The sequence below is a fragment of the Cydia fagiglandana genome, chromosome 13 (assembly GCF_963556715.1).
Source record: "Cydia fagiglandana chromosome 13, ilCydFagi1.1, whole genome shotgun sequence".
NCBI lineage: Eukaryota > Metazoa > Arthropoda > Insecta > Lepidoptera > Tortricidae > Cydia > Cydia fagiglandana.
In genome coordinates, this window is record NC_085944.1 from 11,661,637 (window position 1) to 11,674,896 (window position 13,260).

At 34.5% G+C, this 13,260-nt stretch overlaps 1 protein-coding gene across 2 annotated transcripts in view; it reads right to left on the reverse strand.

Annotated features, from left to right (window-relative positions):
• The window catches only part of LOC134670245 (orcokinin peptides-like), a 30,887-nt gene extending 20,207 nt beyond the window's left edge, over nt 1-10,680 (reverse strand). Inside the window, exon 1 of one of the 2 annotated variants that reach the window (XM_063527974.1) lies at nt 10,546-10,677. The gene's annotated coding sequence lies outside the window, so the exon portion shown is untranslated. Of the gene's footprint in view, nt 1-10,545 lie in introns of both variants that reach the window. The other variant, XM_063527973.1, reaches the window with a different exon arrangement.
• Between the last annotated feature and the right edge of the window lie 2,580 nt (nt 10,681-13,260).

Sequence of the window (13,260 nt, forward strand, 5' to 3'; positions counted from 1 at the left end):
TTTAAAGGAAACTAATATTAACACTCATCAATAAGTAGTCGTGAATTGGAACAAGTATAAATTTAAAAAAATTGGAAAAGTAAAAAGCACTAGTTCGAGATAACCAACTTTCCGCACGCTAAACAGCTACGTAAAGTAGCACTTTTTGAGCAACTGTATTAAAAAGTAATTTCTGCGTTTTGTAAATTTCATCCCCTAACATGGTTAAAAAGGGGTTGAAAGTTTGAATCCATTACAAATGGTTTTGAAACTTCTTAGCAAGGCATAATAGCCGATTACAAAAAAAAAGTAATTTCGACGTTTTTGGAATTTGAACCCCTAAGGAGGCTAAAAAGGGGACGAAAGTTCGTCTGCGGGTGCAAATTTTATTTTAAGCAAGGATTTTGAAACTTAGTAAAAACGTTTTAAATTAAAATGCAAGAAAACTAATATCAGCGTTTTTGAAAATTCATCCCCTATGTAGGTGAAAACGGGGTTGAAAGTTTGTATGGATATCATAAATTTTTTCCAGCGCGGGATTTGAATCTTTGTATTTGGGGATATTATTAGATGAAAATAAAAGTGATTTCAGCTATTTGTAAATTTCATCCCCTAGCAGGGTTAAAATGGGGTTCAAAGTTTGAATCCATTACAAATGCTTTGAAACTTCTTAGAAAGACAAATATGCCTTTCTAAGAAGCCGACTAATAAGCCTAATAAACCATGATCTTTCGGCTAATAAGCCGATTACAAAAAAAGTAATTGCAACGTTTTTGGAAATTCAAGCCCTAAGGGGATTAAAAAGGGGATGAAAGTTCGTCTTGGGGTGTAAATTTAATTTTAAGCTAGGAACTTGAACTTTTTGCAAAAAAACAGGTATTAAATTTAAAAACATGAAAACTAATTCAAGCATTTTTGAATCATCCCCCAAGGTGGTGAGAAAGGGGTTGAAAGTTTGTATGAAGATCAGATATTTTGTGAGTGGCGAACTTGAATCTTTGTATAAGGGCATAGGTACCTATTATGAGAATACAAAAAAAGTAATTTCAGCAACCAACATCAAAATCCACTTGACTTAAAACTTCATACAACTTGCTAAAAAAGAAAAGTACTTTATCTACACATGTCATTAGTGCTCTATAATACGTTCAGAAACCGTAGGAAATGACAAGCTTTATTACAACCAATTTTACTATGAGAACTTTCTTATCTGTGGTAGTAGGAAAATTTGTACTTTAATGTACATAACGTTATAGATTTTTGTAGGTTATGAGTTTAAATTTGGAACAGCAGTCAAAATTCAAGTAGGTCTCTATTCTAGTATCCATAGATATTAAAACAGTTATCGATACGAAACGTCAATTTAGTATGTTTTTTAAATATAAACCGCACGACATTTGATCTCGAGTGACATGAGAATAGGGACTTCATTCTTTTGTCTAGAATTAAAAAAAAACTAAGGATGTGTGACATGCGTGAAAAAAGTTTTCATTCATCACCATTTGACGTACAGTTTATCTTTTAGTTAGTTTTAAGTATGTGTTTAGATAAAGTAGTGTATGTAACTGTACATAATTAGGCATTAAAACACTCGTGTGATCCTATTAAGAAACTCACTAACGTTCGTTTCTTAAACCCACACTCGTATTTTAATGCCTCTCATTATGTAGCAGTCACATAAACTACTATAATTTCAACATTGCTTGGATATGAAAATTATAGGTACTAAAGATGTAAAATGTTGAAGATAAGATTCCACGCGGACGAAGTCGCGGGCAACAGCTAGTACCTAATAATTGTAAGTACTTTCTTTTTCGGAGCAAAGTAATTTAGTAATAACTATACGTGGAAACTGTTTGTGTTCTGGCTTATGTTCTAACTATATATTGTACCTTATTGTGTTTGTACCTACTGTATGTTTCCCAAATGAATAAATAAATAGGTAAATAAAAGTAGTGATTGACAATACAGATCGACCGACTCGACCTGTATTTTTAACCGACTTCCAAATCCCAAAGGAGGAGGTTATCAATTCGGTTGTATGTTTTTTATTTTTTTTATTTTTTTTATTTTTTTTATTTTTTATGTTTGTTACTTCATATCTCCGTCATTACTGGACCGATTTTGAAAATTATTTTTTTGATTGAATGTATATGCATACAGATTGGTCCCGTTTCTGTCAAAACCCAGTTCTGATGATGGGTTCCATGAGGAATCGAGGGAACTCCTCAAATGTTAAAGGCATACATATAGTGATTTTTGGGTTTTTATCATCAAATCAAGCATATACATCCAAAAGAGTGACATTTGATGAAGTGGAACTGCTGATGATGATCAGAACGGAACTCTTCAACGACGCATAGTTCACCTTTGGCGATTTGTCCTCTTCGTTATGTTTGTTAAGCAAGTTCAGTTTTTAATGCACATTTTTGTCAAGCTCGAGTTCTGATGATGGGATCCATGAGGAATCGAGAGAACTCCTCAAATCTTAAAGGCATGCGTATAGAGATTTTTGTATTTACATCAGAAAATTAAGCATTTTCATTAAAAACTGTCGCATTTGATGAAGTGGAACTGCTGATGATGATCAGAACAGAACTCTTCAACGACGCATAGTTCACGTTTCGAGATTTTTCCTCTTCGTTATGTTTGTTAAGCAAGTTAAGTTTTTAATGCACATTTTTGTCAAGCTCGAGTTCTGATGATGGGATCCATAAGGAATCGATGGAACTCCTCAAATATTAAAGGCATGCGTATAGAGATTTTTGTATTTACATCAGAAAATTAAGCATTTTCATTAAAAACTGTTGCATTTGATGAAGCGGAACTGCTGATGATGATCAGAACAGAACTCTTCAACGACGCATAGTTCACGTTTCGAGATTTTTCCTCTTCGTTATGTTTGTTAAGCAAGTTAAGTTTTTAATGCACATTTTTGTCAAGCTCGAGTTCTGATGATGGGATCCATAAGGAATCGAGGGAACTCCTCAAATATTAAAGGCATGCGTATAGAGATTTTTGTATTTACATCAGGAAATTAAGCATTTTCATTAAAAACTGTCGCATTTGATGAAGTGGAACTGCTGATGATGATCAGAACAGAACTCTTCAACGACGCATAGTTCACGTTTGGCGATTTTTCCTCTTCGTTATGTTTGTTAAGCAAGTTAAGTTTTTAAGCCACATTTTTGTCAAGCTCGAGTTCTGATGATGGGATCCATAAGGAATCGAGGGAACTCCTCAAATATTAAAGGCATACGCATAGATTTTTTTGTATTTTCATCATAAAATCAAGCATTTACATTAAAAACTGTCGCATTTGATGAAATGGAACTGCTGATGATGACCAGAACAGAACTCTTCAACGACGCATAGTTCACGTTTGGCGATTTTTCCTCTTCGTTATGTTTGTTAAGCAAGTTAAGTTTTTAAGCCACATTTTTGTCAAGCTCGAGTTCTGATGATGGGATCCATAAGGAATCGAGGGAACTCCTCAAATATTAAAGGCATACGCATAGATTTTTTTGTATTTTCATCATAAAATCAAGCATTTACATTAAAAACTGTCGCATTTGATGAAATGGAACTGCTGATGATGACCAGAATAGAACTCTTCAACAACGCATAGTACACATTTGGTGATTACGAATTTCGATTTTGACTTGGACTGGGTCCCGGACTCGGACCCAGAACCGGACTCATACCCGGATCCGGTTCGGACCCGGACCCGGACCTGGACTCGAACCCGGGCTCGGACCCGGACTCGGACCCGGACTCAGACCCGGACTCGGACCCGGACCTTGACCCGGAAAACCACTAGGATACCTTAACTAAATAAACCACTATGATTACCTACCATAAAATGTGTAAGTATATAAGTATGATGATGCCAATCTTACTAGCCCCTCCCGCTTAAACCCCCGTACACCGCACCGCATGGGCCGTTAAGTGGGTTAGGTTAGGTTTGAACTGCGATCCTCACAGAACTGAACTGCTATCAGAGAAGTGGGTTAGGTTAGGCTAGAACTACGACCCTTACAGAAGCGAAATGCTAGTAAAAAAGTGGGTGGTTTTACCTCCTTTTCTACATAGTGTACCATCTACAATAATCTTTCACCGGCCCCCATAGAAGTCGGTTTTTTTTTCTTAAAAATTATCTAGTATAGTTTCCAGTGACTTAATTCATATTATAGGTATTTTTGTATCAACATTTTATTGTATTGAACGAAACAAAACAAGTGCAATTAAAAATAATTGAAATTAATTATTTATAAAAAAAGGGGAGTAATTTTATTTAATAACATTTTTACAACTTTATAACAAATCACTAAAACTTATAAATAAAAAATTTGCCCTAAGTCATGGTCCGTAGGTAGGGTGCCCAGAAGGCTGGCCGCATTGCCCCGCTGGATGGCAATGCTGATCCTTTGGGCAAAATATAGGCCAGCCCTCTGGTCACCGGAGGCCTCTATGAGGCGCTTTGATAACTCCCCATAGAGGCGACGCGCGCTAGGTCTCCACGGCCCCATTGAAATTATTATATTATGTACTAATATTAGGACCGTGGGACGCTACATGATAAATAAAAAAATATGATTAAGTTATGCTCGCATTTAGACGTATTTGTTAGTATGGTCATAATTTAAATTTTATCGCGACATTTGAAGACCGCAGAATGAATAAACCATCTCATAAAGCTGTATAAATTGCATTCCTTCCGTGTGAATAATAATATACTCCTACTAATAGCTCTCTGCAGTCTCAGTGTTAGTGTCCACGCTTTAACTTCTCTAATTATTGTGTTTGCTACCTAAAGTTAGCCTTTAAATTATTGCTCGTATGTCACTGGATTACATAGGTACGAAAAAGAACTGTATGGTAGGATTTAGCCCTTCCGTCTTTAAATTGTGTGACATCTATAGGGAGCATGTAAACTCTGACCACGCTAACTTTGCACAAACTTGACAGTAAGAACGCGTAGACCAGTGGCCTATTTTATAAAGCTACAAGTTACAATTTACAAGCGGAAGTCTCGTTCTAACACATAGGGTTAGAAAGAGACTTCCGCTTGTAAATTGTAACTTGTAGCTTTATAAAATGGGCCACAGCCTGTACAATATCCCTTTATGCCCCATACTTGACGTGGCATGAAATTTAGCGTGGTCCGACTCCAGTTGTGTTTTTAATTTGCCCGCAGATTATACCTATCAGATGTAAAAACCGTAAAAAAATAAATTATAGTGGAATTTGTCTGCTAAGATTACCTACACAATAAATGTATTTCCTGACTACTGGGGACCCAAGAACTAGCAGTTACCTCGCTCAACGCTTCAGTCTGGCAGTTCAGCGGGGTAACGCAGCCAGTATCTTGGGGACCTTGCCACAGGGGCCTTTTTTACGTTTAGTTAAGATTAGTTTTATTTTATTTTAGAATAGTTTGTATTTAGTTTAATTTTAAGTTATTTTTATTTATTGTTCTTTGACTTGTTTTTGTACCATCCTATGGTACAAAAACAAGTAGGTATATGAATAAATAAAATTTTCCTGACTCTACGATATTACGTCTTTGGGCTCTAAAATTGACTGAGTTTTAGTAACTTAATAAGTTCTGAGTAATTGTGAGGAAAGGTCTGAGTATAGTTAAATAATCGTACTTAGCCAGTGGTAGGCACTCCAATTCTTGGGATTAGTTGTCAAGCGGACCCCAGGCTCTTATGAGCCGTGGAAAAATGCCGGGATAACGTGAAGAGGAAGATTTAGCCAGTTGTAGGGATTTTGCCATATTTCGTTTATAAAATTTTAATGACCTTAAATATTTTATGGGCAGTTAACCATACGCGATGAAATAGGAGCTACAATTAAAATTAGGAAGGTATAAGCCCTCTAAACCCTACTTTTGCTGAACTAATTTGCATACTTGAGTAGCAAAGTAGGAGATCATAATTAGCATAGAAATTTAGAAATTGTGTAGGTAGTTAATTTATAAATTGGAAAATAAATAAAACTTATAGGAATATTTTTTTACAGACAGGTTCTCCGAAATCCCATTCTAGAATCTGTCAAGTGCAATACAGAGTTTATAATACGTTTACGCAAGAAAACTCTGATTATGATTGGAAAAAATGAGTCTGGATTATATATTATTTTTGTAGTTCTTAGAAAAACAACATTTGAACAAAAATTTTAGTAAATTTGTTTGGAAGACACGGTACACAGAAATAAAAATAGTTTATGGTTATTTTTAAGAAACTACGTTACTTACAACAATCACAAAACTTACGACGCGACTTTTTAATAGATTTTTTCGCGCGTAAAACACCAGTCGGAATACTAGGTACCTATAGGGATTTACCATATCACCACAGATCACCTAATGACCGTATGTACATATTTATATGAAAGGCCGGACATGATCCACTTTTTCTTTTGTATGTAGAATCTTTAAAAAATGGTTACTTATTTGAATTCTAAGACGTTTGGAAAGACATCAACGCGCATCTTGGCTCCGTGGAACGTGGCTTCTAATTGTTTTCTCAGGCACAATTACACACTATTAAAAATAATATAAAAAGCAAAATGAGACTATTTTTAAAACTATTACTAAATATGCATAATTCATCTATATATCATCATCATCACCATCTCAGCCATAAAACGTCCACACTGCTGAACATAGGCCTCCCCTTTATATGGGGGGTGAATGCCATAATCGCCACGCTTGGCAGGCGGGTTGGCGATCGCAGTCGAGTACACCGAATTTGAGGGACGCTGCTGCCCGTCCACTGGTGGTCTTGGACGTTAGTTTAAGGACATACCCGGGTCCATCAATATACAGGGTGATTCATGAGACGTGAGCAGGACTAATCCTGCACACTCAGTAACTGATAATTGATCGATCACCGTCGTATTTAGGTGAAACAACCACACTTTTTCCTATTTTTCAATTTTTTGGTGAGGGCAAATTTAATTCTCTACAATCATGGTCACCCTACAAGACCTAATTAATAAACATAAAACCTCTTTTACGAAGAAAATAAAATGTCAAACCTGAGTGAGATACGAGTTTTCAAAAGTAACCAGACCGTGATGACAGTGATGACATTCAATTTGACACAGAATATCGGTAGTTTAGTATTCTAATGTTAGGGTGACCATCCTTGTCGTAAATAAATTAATAACTTTTTTTTTCAACACGACTAGAAAATTTACGTTAACCTCACTAATACTGCTAGGAAACAGTTGCTTATAATTTACGAAATGCGCAGTGTTAGTCCTGCTCACGTCTCCTGAATCACCCTGTATAGTAATTGGTGTTTCAAGGATAAAAAATATAAAAGTCTAAATAGCTGGGTATGAGGTGAATTGGTGTAAGTTTTACTATTTTCATTGCTTTTGAATGCATTCAACTTTAACCGAATAAGGTAAACGTACTGGTGCTCGACGCGGTCCCGGTACATGTCATCTTCGAACTTAAGTCATTGTCAATGGAGGTGACTGCAAGGTGTCATCTATTGGGCATTAGCATCTCGAGCATTTATAAGTACGTTTATAAGTATCTAGATTGAGTAAAGACGTAACAGAAATAACCTGTAAAGCACACGACTATATAATATGTTGCAAAATATCGGTATTTGACGACATCCCGCTAAGGCGGAACTCGGCTGAGAAGTGTGTCGTAGTAATTTATCGGAAGCGCTCTCCCGAGCCTGACGGCGTATTATATCCTTCCCCACACGACTTTATTGACGTTATCGAGTTAAGTATCAGTTACACGTGCAGCCAATCACGACAATTACCTTATATCTCCATAAATGAACCGTAATTTATACAATTGACATATATTTTTCTATTTTTAAACATAGTGGGCTTGTTGAGAGAGGATTAAAATAGAGACTCTGTGCCCTTTAACGTTAGATGTAATAAAGTCGAGGCATAAAGAAGTATTTTTAGCGATATGTGGTTATAAACGCATTTTGGAATATCTCTAAATGTTGAAGGACATTGTTGATACAGTGCAGTAATATATTTTGGTTAAATGACGATGGATATTCGATAGCTGTTTCTGTAAAACTGTATACTTATGAATTGTTATTTTACCAATATTAAATATTCTCGTAATAAACAATCGACTTTATGTGTTGGCAAAGCTGCTATTTATCTCCAATGTCCTTTCATTAAAAGCATTAGTTACGTTTGACTGATTTTCCGACTTTAATAGAAGTTATGCATGCAGTCATCTGGAAGAGCCTGGGTAGCCCGTGTTGCAGTCGTAAATATTATGGAGAAATTGTCCGTCCAAATGACAGAATAACTTTTAAATTAAGAACTATTATCAAACCAGTATTCTTGCTGATCATAAATATATAATAGATGCGCTATGTACAATTAGTATTTGAATAATCAGGCTTTATTTTACCTTAATAAGCAATGGTTGAGAGGCATTTTGTCTTCAGTTTCCCCAGGGACTATTAAATATGACCGCGTCAAAATCGGCCTCTCTGAATTAAGATTTACATCCACGATATCCTTTAAGTCGGGTAATATGAGCCGGAGAAATATGCTTTACAACAATGAAGTGATACAAAAAGGCAGATATGATTTAAATTAATCGTATAACAATACAGTCAAATAGGAAACCCATTTATTTTTCATACGATTTAATAGTTTTTGGTTTATTTTCTAAACTTATGAGTGCGTCTTTTACATTTTGGTGAAAATTGTTGCTATATGTACGCTTTTTAATAAAAAGAAACCTATTAAACATAACATAATAAAAAATGAAACTAAGAGTGTAGTAAGAAAATAAATATCGTGCTTTTATTTTTATATTCTATTTGTTTGTTGCTGATTGCATACTCAAAATTGAGTACGATACTCGGTATTTTAGAATACTTAGTCGTCGTTAAATATAATGTTTAGACTATTGCACCTTACTCCTTTGTTATAAGGCAAAAGTGTAAACGTATCTTTGACATCGACTGTACTCGAATGACAAAAAGAAATGAATATAGCGCAAAATGTTAGCACCATTATAGACACTTAAAACTGATATCAAACTGCAAATTAAATGGCCGCTTTTCGCCTGAAAGCCGTATAAACTGGGCGTTCAATGTCACAAAATATCATAAAAAGGTATCTAAACCACAGAATAAGTAATAGTACTTATCAAAGCACGCTTTTATTTTTAAATGATACGAGGGATTTTGATGAGTAGGTTAACATTTTTTATTGACAAACATTAAAACTAATTTATCCCAGCCCACCAGCAGCGAAATGTATCTACTTGTCAAAAATGTTTATGTAAAACGTCTATTTTTGATTGAAAAAAGACATGGTTTTTGAAAATTACTTTATCTAATAACAAATTTTCATTTGAGTACCTAAATAATAATATATTTTGATTAAAATTATCTGTTAACTTTTAATTGTCTTTTTTGTTATTTTAATGGTTTCAGTACGCCGTTTTTTCATGCCTTTTACTTTAGCCCGCATACAATGGAGCAACACCTGTTGAAACTGTCTCCACCACTAGTCTACCTTAGGCACAGTCAGTAACAGAATATCACTTTCCAGTTCACTTTCTTGGCATATACGGCATTTATAAATACTTTACAAATTACTTCATAACTAATGGGATTTTTGACGCATATAGTATAGTAACTAGGTACTGGTGTTTTTTTTTACTTATTGTCTTTATGGCACTGAATAGTTTTTTTTTTAACAAATTGAAGGGAAAATAAATCAAATTCATTAAATAATAACTACAATCAACAGGAAAATATTGCTATCGACCAAATTATTTTTCTTATCGAAATTTAATTCATAATCTTTACTTTTGTTGAGCTTTTGAGCTTTTTCATGCCTTTTACTCTAGCCAGCACACGCTATACAAGGGAGCAACACCTGTTGAAACTGTCTCCACCACTAGTCTAGCTTAGGCACAGTCAGTAACAGAATATCACTTTCCAGTTCACTTTCTTGGCATATACGGCATTTATTTACTTTACAAATTACTTCATAACTAATGGGATTTTTGACGCATATAGTATAGTAACTAGGTACTGGTGTTTTTTTTACTTATTATCTTTATGGCACTGAATAGTTTTTTTTTAACAAATTGAAGGGATAATAAATCAAATTCATTAAATAACAACTACAATTAGCAGGAAATATATTTTTGCTATCGACCAATTATTTTTCTTATCGAAATTTAATTTATAATCTATACTTTTGTTGAGCTTTTTCACATCCTGCTTTTCTTTGAATTATGTTTTAGAAATTATCACCGAATTTTGGCTGTATCGCATGAAGTATAACAAAAAAGAAAATTGATTTGGCTTATTTATATCCCAATTTTCTTCAAAATACTAACCTGAACAGCGATACAATTAGTCAAAAATGCAAAACTAGAAATTAAGTTCCGATCAAAAGTTTAAAAAAGTTTTCAAGTCGCCTAACTTTTTACAAACGATACATAAGTAGTTACATGTCCAGCACAAAATACGTTCATATGCTTTAAATATTTATTGATGGCATAAAATACAACATAGAAAATAGCGTACCTACCTCAGTGGTGTTGGTGGTGGCTGGGTGCGGCGGTGGCTGGTGGCGGTGTGCCGTGGAGGCTTCCGCGCGCCCTTATATACCGGCCGCTGGGCGGAGCTACGCCCCACGTTCACTTGCACTGTAAACACAACCGTCAATTGTTTTAGTTCACTTTATTAAATATCAAAGGCACTGAAACACGCCTTTTTTTTAACAGGACCTTTTATAATTGTACATATCGGCCCTATCAAATCTGCTTTTATTAAAATATTAAAATAAAATTTGATAAACATAACAACGCTTTTTAACATTGGAAAAATTAGTTACAAGTTGATATAGTTTCTGGCATTAAAGCAAATATTTAAAGCATTTACAAAAGTTGTAAATAATCGCTCAAGCTTCCTCGTCTGAGCTTTCTGCAAAGTTAATAATTATTTACTAATTTAATTGATTAAGCAATTTAATGTTAGTAAAATTCTCATTCATTAAGATATTAAAAGAGTTGTTGTAATCATTTTTTTTAATATTAGTCTCTGCCCGTGACTTTATTTCCATAGAAGTTGTTAAAACTTTGAACCTCATTTTAATCTCGTTAAGGGTTGAATTTCAAAATCTCCTTTGTTACTTGAGCTCTACAAAATTAGAAGAATACTAGTATATTTATGTTCCAAAAATTTATATCCTACTTTTTACATTTTAAACTGTGCATAGTTTGGTAGCATCGATATACCGCTAATGTGTTTTTTTTTTTTAATATTCGTAATTAATAATTTATTTAAATACAATATATGTGTTATAATATTTAAATTATATTTGAAACTATTTCCCCAAAAAATAATTTGCATACGTACGAGTAAACGCATTTCTATTATTTTCTTTAGAAAGTGTTAATAAAACTAAACGCTTCTTTCGACATACACAGTCGCCATCAGATATATCGGAGCGGGCCAAAGTGCTCATAAATATTTGAACGCGCCTCTATTGCCAATGCGTTAGAGTGCGTGTTCAGATATTTTTGAGCACCTTGGCCGCTCCGTTATATCTGATGGCGACGGTACATAATTATGTACAAAAAAGTTCCAGTTGTAATTGACACTTAGAGTTAAACGTACTTAACTCGATACACAAAATTTAGTAAACTCCGTAAGAAGTTATAAATATTGATTGATCGGACGTAGAGATAAGTTCAAGTTAAAAGGTAGTGGTGCCTGTGCATATATGTATTTGTGTGACCTCTGTAACGTCTTTCAACTTGTTTGTGTAACAAGCGTGTTTCGCTTTAAGATATATAGTTTAGTAGACACTTCATCGAGATATAATATTTTTAGAAGAAATGAGAACGTATACGCATTGAGGAGACATTAGGTATACACTAATTTAAGGGTTCCGTACCCAAAGGGTAAAAACATAATTATATTCGCTAAAAAACACGTCTTAGGTGCTACGGGCTACGCCGCAGTTTAGGGTTACGTATGCACGATTACGAAGGTATTAGCTTTGGGCCCGATTCGGATTTTGAAATAGACATCTATTAGATATCTTTTATCACCAAGATACGATAACGATATGTTTAAGATCTAACCTGTCAAATTTGACATTTGCTCGATTCTGGAGATACCTCTTGAACGATTTCAACAGGATATGACTTAGAGATCCAATTCACATCTAATAGATATCTTACTCTATCTAACGTAAAAGTGACATTGGTTGCCCGAATTGCGCTGCAAAAGAGAACTAGTTGATATCTAAACTATAACGTATCTAGAATGGATCTAGTACGTGTCGTCTCTTGTGAATATCTTGAAGTTAGAATACGGCAGTTTGTACTTGTTGACTTTGGGTTTCGTAGCGCTACAGGAAATGGCTATTAAAGTCACGTCAAGAATGATTTGACGTTTGACAAGCTTATTGTAGTTGACAAAGCTTTGGACCCATGTATAGAAACCGCAAATTGTTTGACGAATCTGACAGTAAATGATTACTTACTTGTGGTCTAAACCTGAGAACATAAAACGTACCATATTATACGTGATTTTGACGTCGGTATATTTCATGTCATTCTGTTGTACCAACATCAGAATTCACCTCTGTATTACATGTAACACCTCTGGAGTTGCATGCGTCCATAGGCTACGATGACTACTTACCATCAGGCGCGCCAAATGCTTGTTTGCCACCGACATGGTATTTAAAAAACTCTAGATATTTCCATACAAAAGTTTCATTCGAAAACCTCTTATAACTACACCTACTAAGTTTTGGTCAACTCTGCTACTGTGCTAAGTGCGATAAGATATTTAGAGTAAGTTCGGGTTTGCAAACTATAATACTGCGATAAGTGGGCAGTTGTCACCGGCCAATTTAAGGATGGGCCCGATTCGGATTTTGAAATAGATATCTATTAGATATCTTTTAAACTGCAAAACGTAATTCAAGATCAAAAAAAGTAAGAAATGTTGCCACTTTTTTACTAGCGCATCTTGTATTTATGTAAAAATAAGTAAATAAAAGTACTCTTTTAAATCGTAGGAGTTAAATTACTAATAAATTAATTATCTTAGCGTGATTATTTATCAAAAGGAATTTACTATTTTAGGTACAAACAAATTATTGCAGTGGCAACATTGTCTTACTTTTTTTGGTCTTGAATTACGTTTTGCAGTTTAGACATCACCAAGATACGATAACGATATGTTTAAGATCTAACCTGTCAAATTTGACATTTGCTCGATTTTG